Here is a 19,327-nt window from a genome sequence, read left to right as displayed (position 1 = left end):
CCATAAAAAGGATAGTATATAAAAATATGTGATCAAGTAAGATAATTTCTTTGAAATTATTTTCTACGTTAGCTCCTTAGGAGTAGAAATCTCAGCACTTAGCATATAGTAGGTCCTCAGTTGAAGTCTCCTAAAGTGAACAGAAGTTCTATGGTTAAATATTAACTCTTTAGAACTGACTTTACCTCTTTTAATGTAGGAGTCCAGCTGCCTGGCTTAGAATCCCAGTTCTGCCAGAGGCAACCCTGAGTTACCTTAAGCCGGTTGCTTAACCACTTCATGCTTTAGTTTCTCCATCTGCCATGGGAATGTTAATAGTACTTTCCTTATATGTGGACAGTGAGGATTTCCTGGAAGAATCTGGGTAAAGACCTTAGCACAGTGCCTGGTATCTACTGAGTTGGCCAGAAAGTTCTTTAGGGTTTTCCATAAGGTGTTACTGAAAAGCTTGAACGATCTTTTTGGCCAACCCAATAGGAGCAGCCCACAAACAGGGTTTCTGTGGTTATAATAGATTGTAGAAGTTTCTTCTGCATGTTCATTGTTAGGGTAAAAGAGTAATCTGGTATAGTGCAGGAAACACCCACCAACAGGCATAACTTTTTTCACTGTGCTTCACTTTATTGCACTTCCCAGATAAATGTATTTTTCACTAGTTGAAAGTTTGTGGTAACCCTGCATTGAACAAGTCTATCAGCGACATATTTCTACAGCCTTTGTTCACTTCATGTTTGTGTGTCACATTTTGGTAATTCTCCCAATATTTCACATTTTCATTATTATATTTGTTATGGTGATCTGTGATCAGTGACCTTCGGTATTACTATTATAATTGTTTTGGGGCACCACAAACTGTACCAATATAAGACAGTGAACTAATTGGATAAATGCTGTGTGTGCTCTGACTGCTCCACCAACCAACTGATCCCCCCATCTCTCTCCCTCTCCTTGGGCCTCTATTCCCTGAGACACAACAATATTGAAATTATCCCAGTTAATAACCTTACAGTGGCTTCTAAGTGTTCAACTGAAAGGAAGAATTGCACATCTCTCACTTTAAATCAAAAGCCAGAAATGATTATGTCGAGATAGGCCAAAAGCTAGGCCTCTTATTCCAAACAGTTAGCCAAGTTGTGAATGCATAGGAAAAGTTCTTGAAGGAAATTAAAAGCAGTACTCCAGTGAACACACAAATGATTAAAAAAAAGTGAACAAGCCTTATTGCTGATATGGAGAAAGTTTTAGTGCTCTGGATAGAAAATCAAACCAGCCACAACATTCTCTTAAGCCAAAGCCTGATCCAGAGCAAGGCCCTAACTCTCTTCCATTCTAGGAAGGCTGAGAGTAGTGAGGAAGCTGTGGACGAAAGGTCTGAAGCTAGCAGAGGTTGGTTCATGAGGTTTAAGAAACCATCTTCATAACACAAAATTGCAAGGTGAATCATCAAGTGCTGATGTAGAAGCTGCAGCAAGTTATCCAGAAGATCTAGCTACAATAATGAATGAAGGTGGCTACACTGAACAGCAAATTTTCAATGTAGGGGAAACAGCCTTCTATTGAAAGAAGATGCCATCTACAACTTTCATAGCTACAGAGGAAAAGCCAATGCCTGGCTTAAAAGTTTCAAAGGACAGGCTGACTCTCTCGTTAGGGACTAATGCAGCTTGTGACTTGAAGTTGAAGCCAGTGCTCATTTACCATTCTGAAAATCCTAGGGCCCTTCAGAATGATGCTAAATCTACTCTGCTTGTGCTCTGCAAATGGAACAACAAATCCTGGATGACAGCACATCTGTTTACAACATGATTTATGGAATATATTAAGCCCACTGTTGAGATCTACTGCTCAGGAAAAAAAAAAAAAAAGATTCCTTTTAAAATATTACTGCTCATTGACAATTCACCTGGTCACCCAAGAGTTTTGAGAGACATGTGCAATGAGATTCATGTTGTTTTCATACCTGCTAACAGAACATCCATTCTGCAGCCCATGGATCAAGGAGTAATTTCAACTTTCAAGTTTTATTATTAAGAAATACATTTTATAAGGCTATAGCTGCCATAGTTAGTGATTCCTCTGTTGGATCTGGGCAAAGTAAATTGAAATCTCCTGGACAGGATTCACCATTCTAGATGCCATGAAGAACATTCATGATTTATGGGAAGAGGTCAAAATATCAGTACTAACAGGAGTTTTGAAGTTGATTCCAACCTTTGTGAACAACTTTGAGGGGTTCAAAACATCAGTAACTGCAGATGTGGTAGAAATAGAAAGAGAACTAGAATTAGTAGTGGAGCCTGAAAGATGTGACTAAATTGCTGCAATCTCATGATAAAACTTTAACAGATGAGGAGCGGCTTCTTATGGGTGAGCAAAGAAAGTGGTTTCTTGAGAGAGAATCTACTCCTGGTGAAGATGTTGTGAAGTTTATTCAAATGACAACAAAGGATTTAGAATACCACATAAACTTAGTTGGTAAAGCAGCAGAAGGGCTCGAGAAGATTGACTTCAATTTTGAAAGAAGTTCTGCTGTGGATAAAATGCTATCAAACAGCATCGCCGGCTACAGAGAAACCTTTCATGAAAGGAAGAGTCAATGCATGTGGCGAACTTCATTGTCTTATTTTAAGAAATGGCCACAGCCAGCCCAGCCTTCAGCAGCCACCAGCCTGATCAGTCAACTGCCATCAACATCCAGGCAAGACTCTCCAGCAACAAAAAGCTTATGACTCATTGAAGGCCCAGATGATGGTTAGCATTTTTTTAGCATAAAGTATTTTTATTTAAAGTATGTAACTATTTTTCAGGCATAATGCTATTGCATACTTACTAGACTACAGTACAGTGTAAACATAACTTTTATATGCACTGAGAAACCAAAAAATTCATGTGACTCACTTTATTGCAATATTTGCTTTATTGCAGTGTTCTGGAACTGAATCAGCAATATTTCTGAAGTATGTCTGTATATTATTTTTCTGATTATAAAAGTGATATAGTGCAGTGGTACCAAAGTGTGACCCTTAGACAGGCAGCAGCAACATCACTTGACAGAAATGCAGATCCTCAGGCCCTACACTGCACCTACTGAATCAGAATGTCTGGGGGTGGGGCATAAGAATCAGTGTTTTAATGGGTTCTTCAGGTGATTCTGATGCACACCAGAGTTTGACCAGCATTGATAGAATGGGGTTCATTCTCATGAACACACACACACACACACACACACACACACCTACTTAGCATATCCAAATTCAACCCTAAGTGCTAGACAATAAAAAATAAAATAAATATGTTAACTTATTTTCCTTTTCAAATTAGAATCCAGCCTCCATTTCCCTGGAGAAGGCGGAGGGGGGGTGGTGCGTAAGGAGGCAGAATGGCTCTCTAAATACAAAAGAAAACAAAATTACTTAATTTTTGACTTTTGAACATCCATGGGCCCAGATTCTGGTGATTTAAGAATGACTTAAGGAGTCCATCAACTGATAAATAGATACACAAAATATAGTATATTCATACAATGGAATTATTCAACTGTAAAAAGAAATGAAGTTCTGATACATAACATAACATAGATGAACCTTAAAGACCATTATGCTGAGTGAAAGAAGCCATTCACAAAAGACCACATATTGTATGATTCCATTTATATGAAATGTCCAGAATAGGTCAATTTATAGAGAAAAAAAATGGATTAGTGGTAGCCTAAGGCTGGGGTGTGTTTGGGGGAAATCGAGGGGTAACTGCTCATGAGTATAGAGTTTATTTTTGAGAGGAAAATATTCTAAAATTGATTGTTATGACTATTTCATTACTCTGTGAATATACTAAAAACCATTGAATTATACACTTTAAATGGTGAATTGTATGGTGTGTGAATTGTGTCCTTATAAAGGTATTACCAAAAAGAGTGATTTAAAGAAATTCAAGGCTAATTTTAACTAAATTCAGTTTTTGCCTGAACCTTGTCTTTAGAACTTAACCCCTTGCCCCTTGCCCAGTAACGCATGACTCCCCATATAAACTCATTGTAAAAGATCTAAATGTGGATGCTATGTTTAAAATTCTCCACTACATCAACCATTACAGCATTTTGAAACATTGGATCATAAATGATTAGGGTTGAAAGAAGCTTCAAAAATGATCCAAACTAGTCGTTTGCAAACATTTTTTTTAAGATAGGGAACTCTTGTTCAACAGAATTCTTACAAAAGCCTGAAAGAAAGGCAAATATTGTAAAAATGGAGCTGTTCTGGTGGAGCAGGAGGGGCAGTCTCCACACCTTCCTCCTTTGTCACCTCTGAGGAAAGATCCAAGGAGCAAAGTTTGAAAGCAATAGATTTAGACCACCCCCCTCTGTGTCCAGATAAGGACACCAGCGATTGGAGTGGGGCATGACCCAAGGGCACACAAGGAAGCTTCTTGGTTCTGATTCTCAGGAAGTTTTGCATCTTACATACATGGCTGCTGTCTCCACCACCTGGAAACAACTTTACAACCATGTCTTATGTGTGTATGCACAGGTGGCCTCGGGTGGTTTTGTGTCTATGTTGAAGACCAAAAAGTTGGTTCAGTCAATTCCACCAAACCACTGGTTGATTCAGTAAAGAAATATGAGGGAGGGTGTTGAAAAATCTTTCTGACCCTTTGTTTTGATTTTGGCATTGGGTAGACTAAACAATCAGTTGACCACCTGAAAGGTTGCTTCTCTGCAATTTAAGACATACCCCCAAAGTATGGGTTCAACTCACAGGGCTGTGGTGAGTATCAAATGAAAGAGTGAACATAAGAGGGCATTTTATAAATATACGGATTCTGTATTTTTCAGAGGAAAAACTTGTGGCCATGAGATGGGGAAGACTGGGTTAAGATAAAGGCAAAAATTAAATTCTGACCTCCTGATTACCGATCCAGATGTTTGTCCTTCCACACCACCTATATCAGCAAAGATTTAATCTTGACCAGGGTCAACAAACCGTAGCTGCTTTCCAAGTTATGGCAGCCAACACAGTAGGAAACTGTAGAGAAGAGGCAGCTTATTCATTTCTTGCCCCTCACCCCAACCTCGGTCAATCACCAAGAATTTCCCTTCTTTTTTCAAAAAGTAAAGAACTCTGGCTAGAGTCCTTTCTCCTTAGTCACAGAGACCCCCCACAACAGCATTCTACAAACTGGGGCTCAGTAATCTCTTGTATGATTTTTCAACTTTCTTTTCATATGCTTAAAATGTAGGGGATATAGGTTGGTGTATCATCAATGAGTGGGTGGACATAATCTAGAAAAAGGAGAATAAATAATGAAATGTGGATTTAAAGGTTAGATCGAGTAGTTTCTTCTCCAACAGTGATTATAAATTAGGTGGAAATATGGTATACAGATGCTCTTAGGGTCTTCTGCCTTCAAGATGGTTTTTGTGAAAATGTATCTTTCAGAACAACACTGCAATAACATTTTCTACGGTGATGGAAATGTTCTATATCTGTGCTTTGGTCACTAGCCACATGTGGCTATTGAACACTTGAAATATGGCTAGAATGACTGAAGGGTTAAATTTTTAAATTTACTTAATTTATATTTAGAAGGCCACATATGGCTATTAATTACATTATTGGACAGTAGAGTTCTAAGACAAGGTGCTAATATATCTAAGTTTAGAACTACAGATGTTTAATATTTACCTACTCCATATTGTTAAAAAGGAAAACAGTAATAAAAAGCAGATTATCAAAAAGTGTTTGATCCTACACTTATGTTATTTTAAAATGTGTCTATGGGTATAAATAATATACTCAAAATATTAGTAATATGTATCTCTGGGAATGGAATTATAGTTGTTATTGTTTTTGCTTTTCTGCATTTTTAATTTTCTCTAAAATAGACAATTTGCTACAAAATTTTTTGAGTGGTTGTTTCTGTATCTGGTCACAAACTCTACCCCTACCCCAAAGTGCAATATTCACATAAAGTAAGTATTTATTGTATTTAATTGAAACAGTTTCATGTAATTGAGTTTTTTTCCCATGACCAGAAAGGTACACAAACTTGCACAGCAGTAGGAAGACAGAGAAACACAGGGATCTGGAAATGTCACATGCAGACATAAAGAAGAATGGATGCAGAGAGCCCACAACCCTTCAGTTGCTGGGTGGGTGCCCTGGAGAGCCACCAGTACCCCAAGGGCTTAGGTACCTAACCACAGCCCATGATTCCAAGAAGACCTCTTAACTCAGAGGTGAGTCGTGGCCTTGGTAGAGTGGGTCCTGAACCTGGGACTAAGCCAGTGGGAAGGCCAGACTTAGCACACCCTCTAATAACAGACACAGACCCAAGTGGAGGCCAAAACAAATGCGTTGCATCATCTTGAGTTATTATCTTCTATCATAGCCTCTATCCCTTAGGGATAAAAATTGGGTGCGGGTGGAGAAAGGGGGAGGAGAGAGGAAGAAGGCAGTAAAAAATGTTCTGCTGCAGATAGATCATTCCTTTGGGATCAGATAGTCATTGAACATCAATGCTGAAAGGGACCTGGAGAAATCATTGCATCCATCTCCTGCCTCTATGGCTGGAATCCACTAGGTAGGTGCAAAGCTATTCTGTGTTTCAAGCCCTACAGAGACAATGATAGGGATGGGATATGATTTCTTATGTTGAATCTAAGTATCCCCAGGTAATAGTTTATGATACCTGTGTATTGTTTGTTAGAGATCCATCATTCTATTCTGTGTATATTCAAGTCCATCTTCACTCAGTTTGCTACACACAGTGAATATCTATTCACTTTAGGTATGTATTATTAAGGTGCCACTCTAGAGATTATTTCTTTCATTTTTTTTCAGGTGAGGAAACCAAGATAAAGGGGAAAAGGGAGAAATTCAAGCTATCAGTGACATAAATTATATTGTAGGCAACTTTTCAATAAGTACATCTTGATGATGGAGTGAAAAACAGAACCTAACTTTCTTTATCCCTAGATTCTTTACAAATGTATAACCAAAGTCCTACCTGACAACAAAAGAAGATTGGAATGATTCTTCCTGTGTCTCAAGATTTCCCTTTCTCATAACTGACCCCAAATTATAGAAACTACTGGGATATTTCCTCACTAAGAGTTAGGGAACTTTCTCATGGATTTGTACTTCTCTCCTATATTTGGCCATTTTCTCCCCTGATCAAACCAAGAAATCTTCATAAGAAGGAAAAAACCCACAAGGATTTTCATTTCACATCCCCCATTTGAAATCTGGTGAATTTTTCTCATACTAAACTGATTTAAATTCAAGGACTAGAATTTCACTAATGCAGATAAGAGAAAAGAAACAAAGGTGAAATTGAATCAGGATGACCTAATCAGCATCCAAGAATAAAGAATGGGATCATTCACACACATCCTCTCAGGACCCCACCTGCTATATTTATAAAATCCCATTGCTCTGACCAGGGCAATATCCTGTTCTATCTATACTGTTATACCCCACTGATCATTCTTGGGAGCAAAGAGGGTTGAGGTTCTGGGACTGCAGCTGGGCTAGGTAAAGTGCATTTGGGATGGAGAAAGGAACAAGGCAGGATATATCTCAGTACTAAGAAAAGGTGATTAGGGGGAGAGAAAAGGCCACATGAACTGCCTAGGCTAAGGTGAGGCTAGAGACGTACTAACCAGGCTGTAGTCTATGTTCTATATTAGATTATAACATCGGGAAAGGAAACCCTCGGATACTAGTCTGAAAAATCTTGACTCAATGTAATAGGCAATCAGTGGAAACTTTGGGATAAAGGGATAATATAGCAAAAATTGTGTTTGAGGAATACTAACGTGTCAGGAGTGTGCAGGCTTAATTTGCAGAAGAGAAGAGAGATTGCAAGCAGAGACTTTAGTAGGAGTACATTGAAAGAATCCTGGCTTGAGACAGTGAGAGCTGGGAGAGGTGACTGGCAATGGGGATAATAATAGAAGTAATAATACAGCTCAGATTTACTGAGTGCTTACTATGTGCTAACTATCGTGCCAAGGGTTCTATTTACATGATCACATTTCATTACAACAACACGATGAAGTAGGTACTATTATTGTTCTTATTTTCAAGTGTGGAAACTGAGGCTTTTAGCTGCTAAGTAAAAGCATATGTAGGAGATGCATTTCAGAGGTGAATCCAAAGGATTTGGTGAGCAGGCAGTGTTAAGGAAGGAAACAAAAATTTGAAGAGCCAGAGTCTCTCGGGGCATATCTATTGGTGTCAGCAATAGGAAAAGAGAAGCTTTGCAGGGTGGAGTAGTTTTTGTTAGAGGGGAAAGCAAGGAGTCTTTTTGCTCCATATGAACTTCCCATATTGTTCACATTTTCAAACCCTTTTGTTCTAAGTTCCCAGAACATTTTCTCAATAGGATCTCATTCCTTCCAACATTTTTGTAGTTTGGTAAACAGACTTGGTTGAGCTGCCTTACAGAGAAAACTGGGATCCAGCAACACTGCACCAACACCAGCTGGTGAAGAGTAACCAGAGACAAGGTTCTTTACTTTTTCCTATGTGGGCGTGGGGTCACCAGCGACCTTCTGGTCACCCATGAGACTGGTTGAAGACCTTGGTGTTCCTTACCTCTTTGTTCCACCCACACTCTCTCAACCGCTCCAGGCTCCTGAACCTGGGGGGACAAAGCGGACTTCATTTTTCTACAAGGGAACCTTGTCATTCACCTCATTTAGATTTCCTCAGGTATGGAAGAGGGGTACATTGGGGAAGACAAGAGCAGTAAAAATGTCTCTGTGAAGGATGGGACTTCCGAGGGTATCCGGGAGCAGGCATCTGCCCAAGGGCACTGGGAGGAGGGGCGAGCAGTTCTGACGTCAAAGAGCTTCCAGGGTCCTGACACAGAATGAGATCATGTCTTTTCCTGAAGAAGCAAAGCCCCCCTTGTCCCAAGGGTCTTGTGTAACTCAGGTCACTAGGAGGTTAACCATAGATGAAAGTTCTGTGCTAACATTGAGAATCTTCTCCCCGTTAGGTTTGCCTTAGAACATGTGTGTGTCTCACACACATATGTTCATATATGCACGCTTTCTCTGGGTAGAACTTAAATGTGATTACTCTTATCCTTACTTTCTCTCTTTCTTCTATAGTTCTTCTGTTCAACAACCATCCTCTTCCCCTTCCTCTCTTTACCCCAGCAAGTTAGAGAACTTTAAATCGCATGATTTCCATGAGAGAAATGAGGGAAGATAATATTTATATTCCCCTCTTCCCACTAAACCCATCATAGTAAGTCAATCACCCCATAATCAAGTTAAATAGCCAGCTAAGGGAGGCACAAGACTTTTCATAATGGTCTGAAGTGTGGGATTCAAGCTTATTGAATGAAATCCCAAAGGACCTCAATTATGGTGTCCTTATCAGGCCTTACAGGTGCTCATCAAGACCCCCATATCATCTCCAGGTCTGCAGGTAGGACCTCTGATAATCTCTCTTCTACTAGGGGATCTTGAAGGAAAGAGTCAAATCTCTAGCTTTTCAGACTTCCCAGAGCTCCCTTTTTCTTTCCATATCAGAGGACAGGATTCCCCTTGCTTTAAGATCTACATAATTGCCTGATCATGTAATTTCACTTTGTCCACAACATCTACACCCTCTTAGATAAAAAGTAGCTTTATACCATTAGCATATGAGTAGAGCAAGTGATACCTGACCATTTTGACCCTAATATAAATTGTTTTTATGGAATATGTCAAGAAACCAATTCAGTTAATCAGTCAAGAAGTTAGCATTCAACGAAGTCTCCAGAAGGTCAAGGACTTCATATACTGTGTTCCTCATCTCCCCATCCATAAGACCCAGAGCAGTATGGGCACATTCCTAGTGGTTTATAGTCACTTAATTGTCCCCCTCATCAGAATCTCTTGGCCATATCAGTGTTGAAAAACACCCAGCCTGAAGGGTGATGCATGGAATAAAATCATCTTTTCTCATTTTGTTGGCTTAAGAGGCAGGTTTCGGTGTACTAACTCTTCTCCCCAAGATTTACAGGTCTTCTAACTGAATTTTTTGTTGGGCAGAGGAGTTTATTCATTAGCTCTGCCTGCACAATGGTTTAATTGTTGAGGGACACAGTGGTGACGTATTTAGGACGAAGGGCACTGCATTAGTTTCCTCGGGTTGCTGTGACAAAGCACTATAGACTGGGTGGCTTAAAACATAGAAGTTTATTCTCTCATAGTTCTGGAGGCCAGAAGTCTAAAACCAAGGTGTCAGCAAGGCCATGCTCCCTCTAAGACTCTGGGTAGAATCCCCTCTTGCCTTCTGGTGGTTGCCATTGATCCTTGGCATTCCTTGGCTGCATCTGTCATCACGTGGCATCTTCCCTGTGTCTCTGTCTTCTTAAGAGCCAACAAATTATATTAGAGCCCATGATAAAGATTTCATCTTAACCTGGTTTTATCTGCAAATTCCCATTTCCATATAATGTCACATCCACAGGTAGTAGACTTTAAGACTTGATCATATTTTTTGGAGGGGACTCAGTTCAACCCATACCAGGCACTCTGTCTCCTTTTTGTCACATGCCAACTCACTGGCAAGTGAGCACACAGCCATGCATGATCAAGCCTTTCCTGCTTCAGAGGTGATGCTAAGAAGGTGGGCTTGACCAGGAGTCCTGAGAGTGATTTCTGACTGTGCTGATTAGCCATCTAACCATGAGTAGGTCACATATTACTCCCACTTTGGAACAGACAGGGAAACTGAGACCTTGGGAGTTTATCCAGCTGGCCAGACTCACAAAGAAGTTGTGAGGATGGAGTGAAACACACCTGTAAAAATAAATTGTAAAGGGTGGGAAGCTATACAAAGTGAGGGGAGATCCTCCTTCTCCAGGTTGTTTTGGCCTTTGGGGTGAGATGAAGGTGCCTATTCAAGAGGGTGGAGCTAGGAATGTCGGGATTTTCCCAGTGACAGATTGCTTTACCTTTTTCCAGTTTCTTCCAGAATCCAGAGCTCTTCTATAAAATCCCAGACATGCTTTTCCTGAAACCCTTGTTTTCTTAATCATTATTTCTGGCTGGATTTCCAAGAATATTCTACCTACATGCCTTAGATATATGGACATGGAACTTAGAAGGGCTTTTAACCCCATCTCTAGGAGATCCATCTAAGTCAGAATGAGGTTGTATTTCAGGCCCAAGAAAGACTCAAGCCCAATCTTAGAACCTTAGAGCAGTTCAGAGTTCAATGGTATGGAATAGAGATGAATCCCTCTTGTTCACCCTCATTTGCTATCCCTTTTTGCACCTGTCACACTGCACCTGGAGAGATTTTCTTAAATGCAAATCTGATCATGTAACTCCTTCTCACAAGTCATCAATGGATCCCTGTAACTTACTAGGTAAAATACACATCCTTGTCATGACTTACGGGTCCTCCACAGCCTAGCCTCTCTCTGCCCCCAAGCCACATCTCTCCCCCCAAGCCACATCTCTCCCCACACACTTTCTTCTTATCCATGAAGACCTATTTGCAGTTTTCTGAATATCCCAAGATCTCTCAGCACTCCTTTCCATTTTATATTCTCATCTTTCAGTTAGAAAGAAAACAAACAAAACATAAAAATGCTTTACCTACAGGAATGGACCATGGTCCTATTTAACCTGGAGAGCCTGTGAATGTAAAGGTTAATTTTTGACTCTTCATTACTTTCAATCCCATTTCCCACATTCTGCCTCCACATGAAGGAGACAGATTCTATGAACTTCCAGGGATCCTGCTTCCTGTGGCTTTGTCTGTGCTGTTGTTGCTGTTGTCAGACATCCATTAGATTAGAGTCCAGATTATGTGGAACTAGGAGTATGGAGTGAGTGCACGTCCCTGTGTGAAGACCCACACAGGTACAATAAATCATGATAAGTAACATCAGCAGCCCCAATCTGAATTATCCATGCTCATGGAGGAGTCTCCAGCTCTCATATTCCCTTCCTTCCCTCCTCTCTCTATTCATTCTGTCTCCTCCTCCTCCTCCTCCCTACCACGGCCTCACTTCAGACCTCGTCATATCACAGCTGGACCATTGCAAAAGTCTCCTCCAGGTCTTCCCTGAGTGCTCTGAAATTACCTCTCCTCTTAGGGCAGCACTTTTTCCCTTCTTTCTTTCTTTCTTTTTTTCCCCCCCTCCACCTCTTTAAGTCTTCATGCTCTTTGGAAATTCCTGTTTCTTTTGTAACTTTTCCACCAGCCCCACCACCATTCAGATTTAGATAACAAACAAACAACAACAAAACAAAACACTGTAGAGAGGGGCAAGTAGCCAATATATCTTTCCCATACCCTTATCCTTAGTCAGTTCCTCAAGATATCAACTAACCACTGTAATGACACCCCCTCACACACACACCAAAAAAGGAATTCCCTGTTTGAGTCCCAACCCCAGACCTATGCCTTTCCTCAGATAGGAGTCCAGGCATCCAAATCTCTCTACCACAGTCTGTACCTGGCTATATCCAGACCCAGTTGTTTACTCTATTAAACAGACAGGGACAAACACCTTTGATTTACCTAAAGCACAAACACACACTGAAGACATTTCTATACCTCTCCCTTAAATCAGTCAGAATTAACAAGGTGTGAGCAAGCAGGCTAACCTTACCCAGAACCTCAGGGTAGATAGTGCAGTCAGGAAATAACTAGTGTGTATCTTAATCCTAAACCTTTGATTAGCGAATCACCCTTGGATCCTCATTCCCTCACGCTTTGGTGTGAAGACTTTGGCTGTGACTCAACCTGGGAGAGGGTGGGGATGCCCAGAGACAGAGATACCAACCAAGTCTGCCACCAAGGTGGTGCCACCAAATAGCACAAACTCAACTTCCCACTAACTTGTACCCTGAGAAATGCAATTTTCACTCTGAAACATGAGACACAGCTCAGAAAGACTCACAGGTCTCAGGTGAGATGTCAACAATAAGGAAAATAAAAAAGAAATAAAGAAATAAAAATTCCTGATCCTACAAAGCATTTGCCTGATAGAAGCAAACTGAAAACTTGACAAGTCTCCATGTATTAAGCAGGGCACAGAAATATACCCCTTTTTTAAAAAAAAAAAAAAACAGAAAAAACCACAAAGAGAAACAACAATGACAAGAAAAATCAAATGTATACACTTTTGTTTTGTAGAATTAAATGGAAGGATAAAGCATGAAATAGGAATGTAGACATTAGTTATGTTCTACTACCTACATAAGTGATTTGTTACAAGTCTTTTAACCTCTCTGAGCCTTCCTTTGATCACCGATATGCAACCCTAATAAACTCAGAGACCCATGTGACTCAGGCTCAGAGAAGTGTCAGATTTAAGAAGCAACATTCCAAAATTAAAAGTAATAAAGATGAAATTTCATTTATTATTCATGACTCTCTGAAGACATTAAAGGAGATGAAAATACATGGTTTTCAGAAACACATTCAAATTCTCTTTCCTCTCTAACCTACTTTCTTAACATAGCTTCTCTGGCTCTGGTCTCCAGGGGGAAAATAAAAAACTTCCTCTTTCACTCCCTACTCATAAAGCTTTCTGTCATTTTCATCCTCCCTTCCCACCTCTGAGTACTGTAATATCTAGATCAATTTATCTCTTATTCCAGCAAAAAGATCTTCCCTCTTGTAAGAGCATAGGAGGTGGAAATTTGACTAGCATATACAGAATTCTTTTTTGTGAGGTTAGATAAAGAATGGGTCTGCAAACAATCCTAAATTATTGATTTTTAACCTTGTGTCATTAATTTTTGTCCCATAACATTAAATATGAGACCTCTAAATTCTGCTTGCTTGTGTTACACATTTGTTATTTAGATCAAAAAAGATATTGCTTTGGAAAACCATAAATCACATATAGTATTTTTACGTGAATCAGTTCTAAAATGTCTGGCACCATTTCCCTTTCCTGGGTGCCAAGGAAGGCAAAAATATAGAGGATAGGAAGAATTTCTCCTTCAAATAACATGTAAATGATTATTCCTCTGAAATTGTTAAGCATATCCCTCTACTGTTTACTATGTCTTTATCTTACTTTTCCAGTTTTAGCACTCCTAAGGATAAGGTTTTGTTTTGGTAATATTGTGTCTCTGTCAGTGGGAGCCTCCATTAATTAATTAAATAATTTATTCTATTAATGAATATTTATCAATGAAGTTGTGATTCCCTCCCTTAAGAAAAAAAAAAAACTCTCATAAGTCAGGTTCTGGGTGTTAAATAACTCATAGCTCTTTCCCTCAAGGAGGGAATCTAGTGGGTGGGGTGAGAATGTAAGCAGACCTTTTAAGTCATTGATTCCTGATGGAACAAAGTCAAGGAAAGGGTTGGAGATTGAGAGACCAGCCTACTGATGAAGAAGTTGTTGTCACTAATGCCTAACTGAGATCCTAGTTCTCCTGTGGGCTAACCCCTCCCTTTTTTTAATCCTACAAGAGAGACTGATAAACACAGGCCACATTTTCCCAGCTTCCCTTGCAGTTAGTTAGAGGTATTCATGGAACCCAGTCATAGCCAGTGGGCAAGTCTGTTGAGGACCTTTGGGAAAGTTTTCCTTTCCTGGTAAGAGAAAAGAGAAATAGAAGAAGGAAAAAAACTAAAAAGTTTCTACACAGCAAAGGAAACAGTCAGCAAAATGAGAAGTCAACTTTTGGAAAGGGAGAAAATATCTGCAGACTCTATATCTGATGAGGGGTTAATGTCCAAAATATATAAGAAACTCTTACCACTCAATAGCAAAAAACCCCACAAATAACTGATTTTAAAAAGTGGACATAGGCATTGAATAGACATTTCTCCAAAGAAGGCATACAGTCAACTTGTATATAAACAGGTGCTCAACATCACTAATCATCAGGGAGATGCAAATCAAAACCACAATGAGATATCACCTCATACCTATAAGGACGGTTATTATCAAAAAAAACAAAAGATAACAAGTGTTGATAAGAATGTGGAAAAATTGGAACCCTTGTACACTATTTGTGGGAATGCAATTGTGCAATCACTATGGAAAATAGTACCGAGGTGCCTCAAGAAATTAAAATTAGAAGTACCATATGACCCAGCAATCTTATTTCTGGGTATATATCCAAAAGAATTGAAGTCAGCATCACAAGGAGATGTCTGCACTGCCATATTCATGGAAGCATTGTTCACAATAGTCAAGGTATGGAAACAACTTAACTGTCCATCAGTGAATGAATGGTAAAGAAAATGTGGAATATACAGACAATGAAATATTACTCAACCTTAAAAAAAAAAAGAAATCCTGCCATCTGTGACAACATAGATGAATCTGGAGGACATTATGCTAAATGAAATAAGTGGTCCCAGAAGGACAAATGCTGCATGATCCCACTTATATGAGGAATCTGAAATAGTCAAATTCATAGAAGCGGAGAGTAGAACGGTGGTTACCAGGGACTGGGGGAAGGGGAATGGGGAGTTGTTTGATGAATATAAAGTTTCAGTTATGCTAGACAAATACGCTCTACAGATCTGCTGTACAACACAGTGACTATACTTAACAATACTGTATTATACACCAGAAATTAAGAGGGTAGATCTCATGTTAAGTGTTTAATAAAAAAAGAAGAAGAAAATCCCAGTTCTGTACCCCTTTCTTTTATTTCTGACCTTTAAGGGCATGATATTCAATTATACAATGTCTATCTTGCAACCATCAGGTGGCAAGTTGGAGAGTTAAGTCAAATGAGCCCTGGTCCTTGGTGACACTGTTGAGCTACCAAGTCAACCTGGAGAACATCTATCTCAAAAGTAAACAATAACTGTCCATCCTTTAGGCTACTGTTGATGTGTTTATTATTGTTGCTACTTGCAGCTGAATATTCCTCATAAAATATGCAGCTTGTCAGAGCTAGGAGAGACCATAGTGTTTTTGGTGTTTTTTTTTTTTTTTTTTGGTTTATCATTTCTTAATTAGTAGTCTACAGTTTACCAAAACAAATATTTATTTCCTTCAGTTTTGCTCTCTGCTACTCTGCAACAGTGCAGAAACTCTCTCTTCTTTCTCTCTCACTTCTTGGGTTTGTAATGGAGAATTTAAAAGGTTTCCCAGGTCTGGAATATAGATGGGTATGAAGCAGCACTAATAATTCTTCTGAAAAGATTTACCCTAAGTCAAAAAGTAAGGTGTTTTTATACAATTAAAAGAAAAAAATATTTGGAGAGTCTTATTCTAGGTTTTAAGCAAACATGCAAACTTCTCAGTTTATGTAGCAAGAACCACATTCTTCCCGGTTTCACCGACCTTTGGCAACACTGCCCTTAGGACCACAGAGCCTGCTTACTGGGGAAGAAACCTACAAAGAGAAGACAGGCTCATAAAGGGCAGGCAGAGAGAAGAAAACGAGTATTTTGCAGGGCTTTGTAAAAAAGGTGAAAAACCATGGATAATTTCCTTTAAAAATGCACACACACTCAAAATTTTGCATACAAATTCTGAGAATTTTTTTCTTCTGGAGGATTATCCATGAATCCAAGTGTAATATCCTCTGCCAAAGTCATACCAGGGACTCTGAAGAAGAAAAAGCAGTTTGGTAGAAATATTCATTAGAAGGGGGAACATCTTCTACAAATGGGAATGTGAGTCACTCTACAAAGGACAGAAGGAGAGGACCAGTCAGAGTGGCATCAGGGATGGTAGTGAATGGACTTGACTAGATTCAGGGGATGGGGCATTGGCATCATTTAGAGTCAGGACAGCTGGATTGGGGGTGTGGTAGAAGCTTGGTGAGGGCCCTGAAGCATACATTTATACAGCAATATCAAGCAGGTCCCACAGGGCCATCAAATAACTCTTATTAGTGCAACTCTTATGAGAGAATAAGCACAATTGTGGGAGTGTGGGGATACAGGCAATCTGGAGAGAGTGTAAAACCTGGCTCCTCATGATTGCTGAGTTGATGTTCCAGAGTTTTCTATATTTTCAAGGGAAGCTAAAATTCTGGATTTTTATGTAAGTGTGTCATTTTTTTAAAATAGTGTCTCAATTTTTATACTCGGCAGACAAGTAAAATCAGATATGCATGCGGGGTACAGCCCATAGGCCTCCATGTTGAAACTTCCTAATTGAATGCATGCAGCATTGGGTAATAATTTCAGATGTCTGAACAGTGAGCCTAAAGATCAGTGATGGAGAGGAAACCAGTTGAGAGCATCAATTCAGGAGAACTTGAGTTCAATACAGCCAGCAGCTGCTGATGAGCTGTGTGATCTCAAAAATGTCTCTTAACTTATTTCCTCATCTACACGTGATGAGATGGGAGCAGATGACCTCCAAGGCTCCTCCTGCCACCAGCTCCGATATTCTGAGGCCGTCCGTGCCCGCCCTGGTCAATGGAATGCACAGACATGCTGCTTGACCGTTGAGAAGGCACACCCAGCTCATCCCTGAGGCTCTCAGCACCTCATTTCCTGTTATGGTCCAAGGACCCTCAGCACATCAGCCAAGTGGATCTCAGTCTGCATTTTCTCAGGGGCCTGGGGAGGAATGGCATGTCTTTGGGCTAAGATCACAAATAGCAGTTGCCTCACCTGTTTTGTGAGTCTGGGGAGGATCCCATCACTGATAAGTATCAGTCACTCTGAGCATGTCTCAAACATGATAAAGTCTGCATCTGTAATTATCAGCAAAACTAAGGTGGAAAAGAGCCACTCCCTCTATTAGCTAATACAGCACAGGTGCCCAGCATAGTAGAGGTGAATGACACCTACTGTCCACAGAGACGTCCCCTCCCAGACAACAGTCTGTAGGCTCAGATGGTGGGAGTGCTGAAAGAAGACACCAGGTTGATAACAGTATGAACAGAATGAAATCACAGAGAGCATTCTGCTCTTCAGAAAACTAAGGTCACATAACTAGCCAAGCTCAAGCAGCTAAGCAGAAACAAAGCCAGGACCACTCACAGCAACTCCAGAAGCCAGAATTAAGATCAAAGGATAAATAGTAAAAGAATAGTCAGGAGAATGTATCCAACCTCTAAGGCAAGTTAAAAATAAGAAATGCATACCCGTAATCAGAAAAGTATCATTGAAATATGAACATGCGCTTTCAGAGTGAGTCTTTGTTGGAGAAAACACTTGTTTATATGCTCATATAAGTATCAGTATGCTTACTAAAATTCACTTGACAAGTCTTGGCCACAGCATGTTTGTGACAACATTTAATTTTTGTTTGAACCATATTTTGAGTTAATAAAAATTTCATTACATGAAAAATTCAATCCATAGCACCTTGCATTGCCCCATAACTCATTCACCACACTTGAAACATCCATTTTCAATGTTTGGCTTCCTCCCTGGGCTAGAGATTTCATGAGGACAAGCAATTGTGTTTATCTTATTTGCTGCTCTAGCCTCAGTGCTAAGCTCAGCACCTAGTCTATGGTATGTGCTTCATAATTATGTGATGAATGAGTGAAGGAAGGAAGGAAGGGAGGAACAAGGAAGGAAGGAAGGAAGGAAGGAAGGAAGAGTTCTCCTGACTCCCCATCCAGAGCTCCATGCTGCTAGATAAACTTACTCTCTTAAGGACCGAAACAATTAGGGATTCAAAAAGCTGTTTCTTCCCGCCTTGTGTCTCAACTGTATAACATTTCAATTGTTTTTGAAAGCTATGGCTCCAGTCTTGCACTCTACAAGCTTACTTGCTATCTGATTCCAGGACTGGAAGAGATTCAGGGTCTCCCTTCCTCTATTTAGACCTCAGCTGAATCACCATTCAGTTACATTCTTCAATTCAACATTTACTGAATGCCCACTATGTGCAAGACAATTTTTTCTTCAGTACCCAAATTAGGGTTAATATTCGGTTCAGTGATCTTTTTTCAGCCCCAGAATACCTATCTTATAAATGGATGTTTAATGAATACTTTTTACTTCTACACCAGTTTGGTTCTTGGCATGTGGTCTGTCTAGAAAGCCCAAATTGCACCTTCACCACAGCTGCTTGGCAATTTCAGTCCATTTTCTGACCCAAATCAGTGTGACTAGAGATGGATCAGTAACCATTCATGTATAACGTGGCTCTAACAGGAGCTCAAATATGCTTCCCCTCCAAATCATTAACTCCTGTGAGACGGAGAAGCCAGCTGTCCTTCTATACATTTCACTGTTGTCTGTCCATGACGATGACTCTGTACAACAACAAAGTAGCCAGAGCTCCTGCTTCCTAACTCCAGCTTTTGAGCCTGTTCTCCAAGACCATAATGGTTCTGGGCTGCATGGGACCCTGGGTATAAGTGGGTAAGAAGAGGCTTAGTCACTGCACCAGCACTGCAAGAGTTCATGTAATG

The 19,327-nt window shown here is 39.9% G+C and overlaps 1 long non-coding RNA gene across 3 annotated transcripts in view; it reads right to left on the bottom strand.

Annotated features, from left to right (window-relative positions):
* Positions 1-19,327, bottom strand: part of LOC309663486 — a 67,896-nt gene that overhangs the window by 23,387 nt on the left and 25,182 nt on the right. For 2 of the 3 annotated variants that reach the window (XR_014265306.1, XR_014265307.1), the window contains one exon: positions 10,173-10,369. This is a non-coding gene — a long non-coding RNA (uncharacterized lncRNA). Of the gene's footprint in view, positions 1-8,597; positions 8,644-10,172; positions 10,370-19,327 lie in introns of those variants that run through there. The other variant, XR_014265305.1, reaches the window with a different exon arrangement.

The sequence above is a fragment of the Balaenoptera physalus genome, assembly GCF_965194825.1.
Source record: "Balaenoptera physalus genome assembly, chromosome: 6".
NCBI classification, from domain to species: domain Eukaryota; kingdom Metazoa; phylum Chordata; class Mammalia; order Artiodactyla; family Balaenopteridae; genus Balaenoptera; species Balaenoptera physalus.
The sequence above is the reverse complement of the archived record's forward strand: the minus strand, read 5'-3'. Positions and strand labels throughout refer to the sequence as shown.